Here is a 13476-nt window from a genome sequence, read left to right on the forward strand (position 1 = left end):
TTTAGGATTTGATATTGAGACACATCTGTGTCAGGTAACAGTGAAGAGCTCATAGCAAGGTCTTGGAGAGTCCAGGCTGGAATCAAAGCCATACTGAGCAGAGAGTAAATATAAAAACTAAAATAGTGAGGGAAGCAGAGGAGTCATGATAACGCCATAAGGGAGAATCTACAGACCGGGTGGAGAGACACAGAGAGAGAGAGAGAGAGAGAGAGAGAGAGAGAGAGAGAGAGAGAGAGAGAGAGAGAGAGAGGCTTTCGTATGAAATATAAGGAAATAGGAAGGCATTTGAGTAGGTAGTAATTGTGTGGTTTCAAGTATCAGATTTTCCCTGACCTTCACAGATCATTTATTTCTTTTGCGTTCTGAGTTTTTGGAGAAAATAAAATTTAAGCCATAAAACTCTAACTATAGGTTTCTATTTATATTTTTTAACACTAAAATGAATACATATTTCATAGAACTAACTTGGAGAATTTCCCCAATGTATATGAAATCTGATTTTAGAAGTATTAAAACTTACTCCAGCTGGTTCTGTTTACTTACTAACGTGTAAACTTGGAAAATTGCTCAATCTGTTTGAGCCTCCAATTTCTCATTTGCAGAATGGGTATAAAAACATTATATGTATAGTTAGGTTTTTGTGAGGATTAAGTGAGATGACCTGTAAATGAGATCATATATATAAAGGGCTTATGGCAGCTTGACTCTTGGTTAAGCACCCTAGAAATGCTGGTCATTATTGCTAACAGCATGATCAACAATGGTATTATCAACCTCATATTTATGATTAAGTCCACTTCCACCACCACTTCTTTCCTATCTCCTGACATACCCTGTCCCCCAGCCACCTGCAGCTGATGATAGACTCCTGTGTCAGCAACCTCCCACAGTGTCTGTACTCTAAAATCACCTCTGTTCATCATTTCACGTTCCTTCATTCCTCTGCCCACCAATTTTACTCTCCCTCCATAGTACATTGTTTGAGAACTCAGAGTCTCGAGTAGGAGCAATCTAGTTAGAGTAATTTACATTAAAACTAGAATATCTAAACTACTCAGGAGGATTGGCCTCTTAAAAATGATACTTGTTAAATAAACCTTAAACTGGAAAAGCTTCAGAGAGTTTAAGGAAAGAATAAACCATTTCTGAAATATTTTAAAGGAACAGGAGAAGATCCCAAAAAAACTGAACCTAAACTGCTTTAAAAATGAGTTGAAATATATGTATTGGACCATTTTATAATAATGTTGTATTTATAACATTTACAAGCAATGCAATGTTTTGGACCAGTAAATTGAATAGTTTCTGAGACCTGCTATCTCAGTTCTAAACTCAGCGATATTGCTCGGCGATATTGGTGACTAACATAATATGGACGTAAAGCTCATATTTAATAAATGTTTGCTGATTTATGGAAGTCGGTCTGACGACTTTTTCATTTGCCAATAAAACTTATAATCTGGCAACTTCATTAATGATAAAATGACTACTGTAAAATATTTAGTGACAGATGTGGTTCCATAGTGTAGCAGTTAGCACATCTGCTTTACAAGCAGAAGGTCCTGGGTTCACACCCCAGTGGAGCCACGGTCCATGGTCTACAGCTATGCCACCCTGAATGAGCCCAATGTCTGATCTCGGAAGCGAAGCAAGGTTGGGCCTGTTTAATACTTGGATGAGAGACTACCTAGGAACACCAGGTGCTGTACGCATAAATAGTAATAAAAAAAAAATTTGGTGGCAATGAAAGACAATAATTTTTTGATACTAATAAAATGAAAATGAAAATTTTAAAATTTTATAATCCATATTGCCTTCAATTTTACTTTTTGGCTCTGTGAGTTATAAAAACCCAAACTTCCAAGTTGTATAAGGGAAGATTTCCATATTTTTATTATAATCTCTTATATAATTAATACATTAAAATATTCTCATCTAAAGTTTAACCAGTTGAGAAGTATATCTTCAGCCTTCTTTCAATATCCCTTTCCAGCTCTACTTGCCTTCCCAAAGAATATTATTAACAGTTTTGGTATATCCTTCCAAAGCCTTTTCTGGGCATTTTTGCAAAATGACACACATCTTTACAAATGAGATCAGACTTTTTATATTGTTTTGCAACTTCATTAAAAAAAAATAGTATCTTATGAATCTCACATGTCAACACATAAATTTTACTTATAATTATTGCGTAGAATTTCACAGTATAGATATATCATAATTTAGTTAAGCCTCGATTAATTAATATTTGAATAATTGCCTATTTTTTCTCTTAAAACAATGTTTTATAAAACTTTCTATTTATTTTTTTTTGCAACCTGGTATTAATTCAATTTTTATGTATCAGAAGTCTCAAAAAAGGGATTTAGGCCCAAATGTTTAAAAAAATAATTGTTACAGCTTTATTGAGGTATAATTGATATATAAAGAACTGCATATATTTAATGTGTACAATTTGATGGCTTCAAACACATACAAACACCTGTGATACCATCACCACAATCAAGGTAATAGACATCTGCAACACCCCCTAGAATTTCTTTGTGTCTTTTTGGGGGGGATTGTTGTTTGTAAGAACATTGAACGTGAAATCTACCCACTTAACAAATTTGAGTTGCATAATACTATATTTTTTAATACTCATACACAACCGTTTTTCTCATGGATTTATAAGTGCAACTGCTGGCCCAAAGGGTATAAATATTTTCAATTTACGTAAATCCTGCCAACTTGAGAATGCCATTTTTCATACTCTCACTTCTAGTTATCTAGTATATCTGAAACAATGTCTGATTTCCCCCCAAAATCTTTGACTGCCTTACTGACCAACATTCCTAGTACAATGTAGGCTGAGTGAAGTTCCAAAATGTTGCATGGGCTCTGGGGAGGCATCTGTAGTCATTGCACTGAACAATCCTGCCTTTTCTGTACGCAGGTGAACTCATAAAACCTGGAAAAACTCAGATGCGCTGCTTCCACTGCTAAACATAAAGGATTTCACCTGGTTCATTCTACTCTTCTTGGCATTTGCTGTGGGTTTCAAATATGAGAGTACTTTCTCTTTTCTGATGTGTACTTTTTGGGGAATAATCCTTTATAATTGGTTATAGATATAAATAATACGGATGCATGGGAAAAGTTACTTTCTTTAAGCAGAGGATATAGATTTCTTTCAAACGCTATGGAATGTTTATAAAAATACCTAACAATCATTTTTAGGGTAAAAAGAAAATCCAAAAATTCCTAAGGTGCTATATTTTCTCTTTTGAAAGCTAAATTTAGTTAGGTAAATGCTTAAAAAAAATAAAAGCAGTGATGCTATTATATTGACACATTTGCTAAAAGATAAAACTTTATATGCTATGTAATATAGCTTTTAAATACATTTTTTAAAAATCTATTGAGGTATTCTGGACAAAATGGTATAGGTAATAATGGCTTCATTCATCTGTTCTTGTGACCACAATCAAAATTGTGACAGAAACATGGAGCGAACAGCAAGCAGAGTTGCCTGAGGTCTAAAGGAACAGAAGCACTACGACTAGGAAAAGAAATAAGAAATCTCCCTGCATTGGTGGAAAGTAAGGGGGGGTGAAGACACAAGGTTGCCCAGTGAGACAGAGGCTACGGCAGCTGCAGCTAGCAGGTATAGACATTCCTTAAAGGAACCCTGTCTATGACCAAACTTTGGTGGTGATGTATTCACTTGCTCTGACCACATGGTTGGCTGCTGGGGTCCGGTGGGGTAGGAGTGGTTGGACACCAGGGACTAAAAGGGGAAGCTGACTTGTTGGAATGAGAACCAAAAGTAAGGCTTTCTCCCAGGCAGAAGTGCTGGTGATAAACATTGTTCCTCTATTGAGCTCTCCCCTCTCATAGTGTGTGGATGAAGCACCACCATAGCTGAGGTGTCATCAAACTGATTAACATAGGTCACTCCACCTAGAGGATTCCCTGAAACTCTGTCTCCCCCAACCTGCCACATCCAGGTGTGTCCTTGCCAAGTCCTGTGCAACTTGCTGAGCAAGCTCCAAGACCCATACTGGCATCTGGCCTTGTTTCTGGCATGGCTGCCTGAAGAAACTATAAGTATAGCATCAGTAGATTGCTTGCTGAATCTTAACAGGTGGCCCTGGAGGGACACAGGCTGGGGCTAAACTTGGCCTGCTGCTGAACCCCTCTCAGGACTGGGCCACTGGACACCTACTACACAAAACCATGCTAATAGGACCAGGAGACTTTGGAGCTTCGCTTAGTACATAGACACAGGTACAAAAAGGCAGCCAAAAAGGGAAGACATAGAAGCAGAAACCATATGAAAAGACAGAACAGAGATGCAAGAAAAATGGAGTCAAGCAATCTAACAGATGCAGAGTTCTAAACACTGGTTATAAAGATGCTCAGGGAACTTAGGGGAAGTGTAGATGAATTCTAAAGTGAGAACTTTAACAATGACATAACAAAAAACAAAAATGGAAATAGAAATTATAAAAGACAACCAGTCAGAAATGAAGAATACATTATGTGAGATGAAGAGTATATTAGAGAGAATCAACAGAGTGGGTAAAGACTACCAATATAGAGGATGGGGAAGCCAAGGACACTCAATCAGAATTGCAAGAAAAAAGAAGCCAAAACTAGTAATAATTTAAGGAGCCTATGGTACACAATTAAATGTAAAAATATTCATGTCATAGGGGTACCTGAAGGAAACAAGAAGTTGAAGAGCTATTTGAAGAAATAATGATGGAAAACTTACCTAACTTGGTGAAAAAAATAGACATAAAACCCCAGGAAGCTCAGAGAGTCTTAAAAACCAGGAACCCAAAGAGGCCCACACCAAGACACATGCTAATTAAAGTCCCAAAGGTTAAATACAAAGAGAGAATCTTAAAAGCAGCAAGAGAAAAGCAGTTAGTTACCTACAAGGGAGTACCCATAAAACGGAAGCTGATTTCTCACAAAAAATTTTGCAGGACAGGAGGGCTTGGCACAAAATATTCAAAGTGATAAAAACCCAAGATCTATAACCAAGAATAGTTTATCCAGCAAATTATCATTTAGAGTTTAATGACAGATAAAGAACTTCCCAGACAAAAAAAATAAGCTAAAGGAATTCATCATCACCAAGCCACTATTACAGGAAATGTTAGAAGGAAGTCTTTAAGAAGAAAAACATGTATCAAGAATCATGAATAAAAACTGGTAACCACTACATATCTATCAACGAGTACCTCAAATGGAAAAGAATTAAGTGCTCCAACCAAAGGATAGAGTGGCTGAATAAGACAACAAGATTCTTACATATGCTGCCTACAAGAGACTCACTTCAGATTAAAAGGAACACTCAGACTAAAAGGAAAGGGATGGAAAAATATATTGCTTTGTTGGTCCTAGAGGGTATTACACTGAACAAAGTTAGATAAAGACAAATACCACATGATTTCACATTCATGTGGAATTTAAAGGACAAAAGAAACAACAATGACAACAAAAATGGAAACAAGCTTATAGATAGAGAATATTTTGAGGGCTGCTAAACAGGAGGAAGATTGAGAGGATGGTGAAAAAGGGCCCAGGGACTAAGAAGTACAAATGGATAGTTACAAAATAGTCATGGAGATGTAAATTTAGTGGTGTGATCACTTGAGCTCTAGTCACTATGCTGTATGACCAAAACTAATATATTATTATATGCCAACTATAACTGAGAAAAAAACTCATTAATCACGTAATGTAAATATGAGGAACTAATTGTCTATTATTTTTCAGTATAGCTGGGGGAAAAGAATTTTAAAACTTTGTTAAAAATGGAAAACAAGTTTTAAAGAAAACCAGGTAGACTGTTACACAAATTTCCAAGTCCTTGATTAAGAATGTTAAAGTTAAATGGATATAAATTTTCTTGAATAAGTTGGACTTACGGTATAATACAAAGTAACTTCATTCTTTTCCCATAGTCCTTGAAGCACAAGCTCAATTAAGTCTTTTCCCACTGTTGAATGATATCTCAGGTGGGTCACTCAGTCACAAGGACACTCACAATTCAATCTTTTAAATGCCCAGTCCAACACAGTAATCAGAACTCTAAATTTCATTTTAGACAGGGAGAAGTTCACCCCACACAACCTCCCTCTGATGGAGTCCCTTTGCATCTCCAGGCAGTTCTCTTGACTAGGGATCCCTTTTAAAATTTCCCAAGTATGCACTCTCCTAGGGAACTACTTGACTCCTGTCAGGCACCTTGCCCAGCTCCTTCTTTGGAAAGTGTAGCTTGTGCCCAAAGCTCCAATTTCCCTTTACTGACCAAAAAAAAAAAAAAAAAAAAAAAAAATTCCAGCCTCAGATACCTTTTCCAACACAGGACATGTTAACTAATACCTCAAGAAGATTCAGAGCCCTTATCATCTGACTGAGGTGATGGGGAAGCAGGGTTGGGGACAATTTTGGGGATACACAATGATTTAACAACTTCTCCAGCTTCTTTTTCCATCAAACTTGTGGTTATTTGGTTTGGGGTGAGGGGATACAAATGAATCTTCTCTTTAAATTCTTCAACACTTCATTCTTTAGTCACTAAAAATATGTTATCACCAGGGAACCATTCACCTTTCGTGGTACCTGAAGTTGATACAGTTCTGTGGGAGTGTTAATAAAAATATATATATATTAAAGGACAAATGAAGAATTAAGTAAACATGAATATTTACTAAGAAGATTTTAAAAATTAGAAATAATTAAAATATTTTAAAAGATTACAAGCACCCTAAATCTCACAAAACTAAAAAATAACAATATTTTTATTAGCTGTCTGACATACCTCTTAAATACCTATTTCCCTATAAATTTTGATTGTATATTCTTCCATCTCCTCTTCATATGCCAATGATTTAGAAATATCATTTTCAACAGATATCTTAGAAAGGTATTTTAAGTTTTGTTCTGGTATGGTTCATTAAAATTTTTTAAAATTAGTTTAAAAGTTCCTTCTACCTTTATACCTCCTTATTGGATCTGCCATGTAAATTTTTAGAATTCTTGTAAAATTTGGGGAAACCACTATAAAGTTTCTTTCACATATAAGCTGTAAGATTTCAGGGTACAGCAATTAAATACCCTTTTAACGGACATTATTCATTGTCTGGGAAAAGACTTTGTGCACGTTATTTTGCAGTAAACCCACTGAGACCTGCTAATGCTGAAAGAAGTAGTTTTATAATTTCTTGGCATATATCATAAGCTCCTTGCCTTGGGATGCAAGGACTCAGCGTCTAATCTATTGTTCTTAGCCTTTAGGGCTTCAATTGAAACAGAGACATTAAGTGGTATTACATAGTATCATATGAGGTCCAAATAAGAGATTAAATCAAAAGACTAAGATAGAGAATAAATATCCCACATTTCAAATCATAGAACTTTTAAGACATTGTTGTAAAGACCATAATCTCTGACAATAAGGCAATAAACCTAGAAATTCATTATTCAGAGATATTAGGAAAGCTCAACCACTTAAGTGGAGTCTGAAGGAAGTAGCAAAAGATAACAGAAAATTTTTTTTATATCACATAATTATATAACAATGATTCTTTTGTTTGTACTAACCTTTTAAATTGCATTTTGATGTGAATGATAAGTGACGATTTTCTTAAATTCACTCCCACTCTGTTCTCAGTTGCTGTTACATAATAGATTAGATAACAGTAAGTCTCATAGCTCATTTCTTAAAAATATGCTCATTTGATAGATGAAAAAAAAAAAGAGAATCAGACATAAAAGTGACTTGCACTAGGTGCAAACTAGAGTCCAGGATTCTGATCTCCAAGTCTGATCAACTTTCACTACCACATATCCTGCCAACTGCTGGCATTGTGTTTGCATGCAACCGAGTCTTCAGTTAGCCTCTAGTATTCAAAATTTTTCTTTTCTTTCTTTCTTCTTCTTCAATTGGCTTCTTCATCTGCTGATTCCTTAGGTGTAGAGTCCTAAATCCCGCCCCCAGAGGAGCCAACTACATTGGATAAAATTATGGCCATGAACTCATTGACCAAACCTACTCTTATCCTAGGTGCCAAGATAAATGGCCTTGTTAGGTTTTACTCCCTCTTTTTTTCCAGGGAAATCAACATCACCTCAGCTATTTCAAAGCAAATCTTACGTTCCAGTCTAGGGAATGAGTGGTTCTTCTGGGCGTGTTTCTGTGTGCACGGCTTGTTATTTTCAACAACCTCCCCATGAGCTTCTGGAATGTGAAGACTGTTTTCCTCTGAATAAACTACTGGCCTACACACTTCTATTAAAAAAGAATTAGTACAAGGGGGTAACAGGCAGTATAAAGCTTTGGACTGTTTCCTAGTTATCTTTCTGCCTATGCTTTATCCATGTGCCTGAAGAGAGTCATGCAGTTTTGTAAGCTCGATAAATAAATTGAATTAATAAATAAGTATACTGAAGGGTAGGCATTAAATTGCACACCCAGTGCTTCTATAATGGGCTTCCATAATGGCTCCTTTCTGTCACAAAACTTTCTTCAAAAATATTTTTTTTCCCTAACCACTTGTACTTTCAAATTTTTAACACTTCTGCCTTTCTTAAACCCAGGTCACTCCTTTTCCTTTCTCCCTTTTCCTTCTTCCCTCTTCCTACTGCTACATTTCTTTTAACTATTCTAACAAAAGTATAGTTTTAATCATTGAATCACACTGATGTTGTTTGTTATCAGTTAATGATCCATAAGTAACATTTAGTTCTAAATTTTATTTTGATTTTTTGGTCAAATTTCCTCATGATGGTATAATACCTTTTTTTTTGTAATATTACAATAAATGTAGAAAAAGGATGAGTATGTGTGTGTGTTTGTGTGTGTGAGAAACAGAAACAGTGCTAGAAAGAGACCTAGACAAAGAGATTTCAGATGAATGCTATTTTATATTATTTGACAAAAATTTTTTTAAAAACTTAAAAAATATTAGCAAGTTCGAAGCTGTGGACTTTGAAAAAAGTAGCAAAAGATACTGGAAAATAATTTTTTTAAATCATATAATTATATAACAATGATTCTTTTGTTTGTACTAAACTTTCCACTTAAAGTTTGATGTAAATGATGTGATTTCTTTAAATTTACTCCCACCCTGTTCTTAGTTACTCTTACATAAAATCCTGTTTCCTAACATGTGTCAGGAAGGAGGTAGAAGAGTCAGCTTGGGCTCAAAGTGACATGTGCCATTCCTACTCCTAATCCATTGATTATAACTAGTCATGTGACCCTACCCTAACTCTAAGGGATGCTGGAGGATGTAGAGAATACCATATGCCTCTGTCAAACATGGGATAGTTGAAAATGAATGTCTTAGAGTCCAGAAAATTTGTGTTCCAATCTACTCCAAACTCAGGAGACAGCACTTTTCATTTTTGATCAAAAAAGCATGCTCTACTTCTCATATTCCCAATCACATTTACAATTATGCACAACACCTAACTTTTAAATAGACACTTTTTACAGAAAAACATATAACTGTCAGTTTATTGTTTTTATTTTACTTGAAAGCATTGGTATGGTATTCTATTCAATGGATAATATTTTCAACAAAATTAGGAGGAAACAACAGAAAGAAAAGTAGGAGAGGTAATTATTTTATAATTTATTCTGCTCTGATTAAATTTAATCAAAGAAAATATACATATAGAAAAGCAGATACATTAGTGTAAAGTTTCAATGAATTTTCAGAAACTGACCATACCTGGGTCATCAGCCCTCAGATCAAGAAATAAAACATTACCAGCAACTCAGAACCCCATTCTAGTCTGTAACCTCCTCTTGGTCACCACTATCCTGTCTTCCAACACCATAAATGAATTTGTAATTTACATAAATGGAATCATTCAGTATATGTTCTTTTGTGCCATGCTTTTTTCACTCAGCAATATGTTGTTTTATGTTATTATGTTATGTTACTAGGTTATGTTATACTGTTAGGTTATTTTCTCTTATTGCTACTATATTCCACTGTGTGAATATAGCCACACTATTAGATTTTTAAAGTAAACATTAACACTGTTTGTAGGTTTGGATTCTTTTTTGATCACCAATCCCTATTGTCTAGAGAGCCGGAAAACATTTTCATGTGTAATTTATGTCCTGACACCTTGATTTCAGACTCTGGCCTCCAGAATCAGAAGAGAATAATTTCCATTATTTTAAACCACCAAATCTGTGATAATTTGTACAACAGCCACAGGAAAATAATACTGGGCCTTGCCCACATTGGGCAGTGGGGACTTGGGAACTGGCTGCGGAAGTGACTGGGATTCACTGGCTGCTGCAACCTTCCATGCAGAGTGGCAGTGGGCTCCTTGCCTGCGTGGACCACAGTAGGCCTCAGGCTGTTCTCCTATGAGACTCGGTGAGGCTCTACCACCACTGGCCTTGACAGCTGCCCTAGGGATAAAGCAGACAGGATATTGTAACGTACCCACTGAGCCTCTCTTGACACATTGTCCTTGTGGTGGCCACACATAGGACTGTTAATAGCATTTAACTCATTTTCTAATTGTGATGTGATTTCTCCTCACTAGGGTTCTTGACAATTTGTGGTAGAAAGACAATTTTCTGTAAAAAAAAAAAATCCATAGTTTGGAAGAAAAAGTATAGTTTCGTGGCGCATCAATACCAGAAAAATCATCCACCAGAAAATATTTCCAACTTTTATTTTGATTTTCATTAAAGCATTTTTTAAGCGTGATACAAGAGACACTGAAGAAGTGGTAGATGGTGGTAGAAACACTTTACTGCCGTCTACGTTTTTGTTTAGAATTATCCAGAATTCATATGTTAGACTACTTGAGCTTCATTTTTTATTAACTCTCTGACACATTACTTCTTGAGAGGAAACAAAAGATTTGAGAAATTTTCCTCAACCCATGTTAGGTCATGGTTTGCTTCTTGCAATTTTTTTGCACCGACCTTCTGTCTCTCCCACTATGTCTTCTCCTCAGGTGATACTCCCTCTGCCTCTTCTAACTGCTTTTGTGCCAACTTTCCAGAACATGGTATTGGGATAAAGATATTTCCCCAAGATGGCTTATTGATAATTTAAAATTAGTGCATGCTTAGATTTTGGATTTGTTGAACTGAACTAATGAGATTATATATTTCACAGTTCTTGAGGAAGAGGGGTAAAACTGAAAGTGAATTCCCTTCTTCTAGGACACGGCACTATACTGTTAAACAAATACAGACAGAGTATGAGCAGCTGTCACGGTCACTTCTAGAAGTTTCCTAGGGTGATGATAAATGACAGTGGTCACAGCAAGCACAAGAGGGTGTTCGTTTCTGAAATTACTAGCCTATGAAGAGTGCTGGTAGAGTCCTCTCACAAGAAATACTGTCTGGACTGTAGTTAAGAACTAGTAAGATTTGCCCTTTGGATAAAAGTAATCACTTCTGCAAGCTTCTTGGTGATGCTAGAGATGAACCCCAAAGGAAGCTGGACCCTCTTTTCATCTAGGCAGGTGAATAACTTTGGCTAACTAATATTGCACATATTGAGATGAAAACTCTAAGTACTGTCACTGTTCCATTTTATAGATGGGAAAACAAGGGACAAAGATTCAACACCTTGTCCAAGGTCACAGTTAACAAGAAGGAAGTCAGAATCGCACTCAGGCAGTCTGGCTCTACATTCTGATATAATTTGATTAGCATTTAAATTAAGTAAAGAGAGTGGAAGAATGACTCTGGTTGTTCAAACAACTGTGCCAAGAAACGAAAAGAAATGTGCATGAGGTCTTTCCAAGTTGGTGTGAGTTAGTGTCACAGCATGATGGGAGGATATCTCTGGCATTTTACAACTGGCAAGGCTCATGCAAAAATATCTTGCATTTGTATTGGAAAAGTTGAAACTGCCTGTATACACAAGATTAAGGTAATATTTATTTCAGCAGAATATTTTGAGCCTGTTCATTTTTATACTCCAAAGTTTGAAAAACTTGACATTTTCTTAGCTTAGCTAGTGTAATCTATTTTAGCATTAGTGTTCTCTGTGTTCTAATGAAATTAGAGTTTTAGGTTAAGGAGAAGTACTTTTTAAAGCAAATATTGTTTCCACTGTAATGATTAATTTAACCAAACCAGAAATTCAAGTTGCCCATGAAACACAAACTCAAGCTCTGTAGATAGTGAAATTTAAGAAGGTCAAAACATATAACTGACTGGTATTCTTGAGGAATCTTAAAATCTCAACTAATATGCTATAATATTCAATCAATTTTTGGGAACATGTACAAAATACACTTTATTGCCATTACCGTTGAAGAAGCTAGGTTGTACTTATTATGCCCTAATACTACCTGATATCAATTATTTAATGTACCTGAATTTTTCTTTTAACTTAATTGTCAGTCATTTATATCAGTAACCTTTTGGGGAGTGTCTAGCAAAAAGGTGGCAAAATTTTATATGTTATATTTAGAAATTTAAGATTAAGCCTAAGCTAAAGTTATAATTTTGGTCTGATTCAACTACATTTGTTTGAATGAAGAGAGAAGCTGTCATTTAATTAAAAACACCAGCAGGTGGAGACTATCCCATGTAAAGATGCCTTAAAATCTCAGACTCCAATGTCCCCTATTTCCAGAAATTCAGGCACATCTTATCAGGTATGTCCCCCTGAATATGATATTGGCATTTTAAAGAAACATGTCCTAACAGACCTCACCATCTTTTTCTTTCAAACTTGTTCCTTCCCAGCCTATATGTTTGTTTGATCAATCATTGAAGTAAGAAACTGCACAATCATTATTAACTTATATATTGCAATAGTTGGATTTGTAAGTGGAATTACTGAGTTATTTTTTAACTTTTTATTTTGAAATAATTCAAATTACAGAAAAGTTGTAAAAGAGTACTAAGAATTTCCATATGCCCTTTACCTATATTGGTCATCAATTTAAAATTTTAATGCTGTCTCATATTTGCTTTATCACTCATTTTTTCTTTTTTCTCTCTCCTCTCTCACCTCTCTTCTTCCCTATCTCTCTCTTTTCTCAGGTATATACATATATACATATATATACATACATATATATACACCTATATAATTTTTTTTCTGTTCTATTTGAGGGTAAGGTACAGACCTCATGCTCCTTTTTTCCTATTTAAGTGTTATTTCCTAAGACTGAGAATATTCTACATAATCATAGTAAAATTCTTAGAATCATAAAAATTAACATCGATACACTGCTATTATCTAATCCATAAGACCTACTCAGATTATACCAATTGTCCTTTTAATGTCTTATAGCATATATTTTGCTGGTCCAAGATGGAATTAAGAATCACCTCTTCAATTTCTGGCAAAGATGGCAGAGTAAGTAAACACTGTGCTGCCTCCTCTCATGACCACATCAAAATTACATCCAAACTACAGAACACCCATTATGGAGCATCACTTGAAGTGTAGCTAAACGGAAGTCCTG

This window comes from Rousettus aegyptiacus, unplaced genomic scaffold (genome assembly GCF_014176215.1).
Source record: "Rousettus aegyptiacus isolate mRouAeg1 unplaced genomic scaffold, mRouAeg1.p scaffold_m13_p_13, whole genome shotgun sequence".
NCBI lineage: Eukaryota > Metazoa > Chordata > Mammalia > Chiroptera > Pteropodidae > Rousettus > Rousettus aegyptiacus.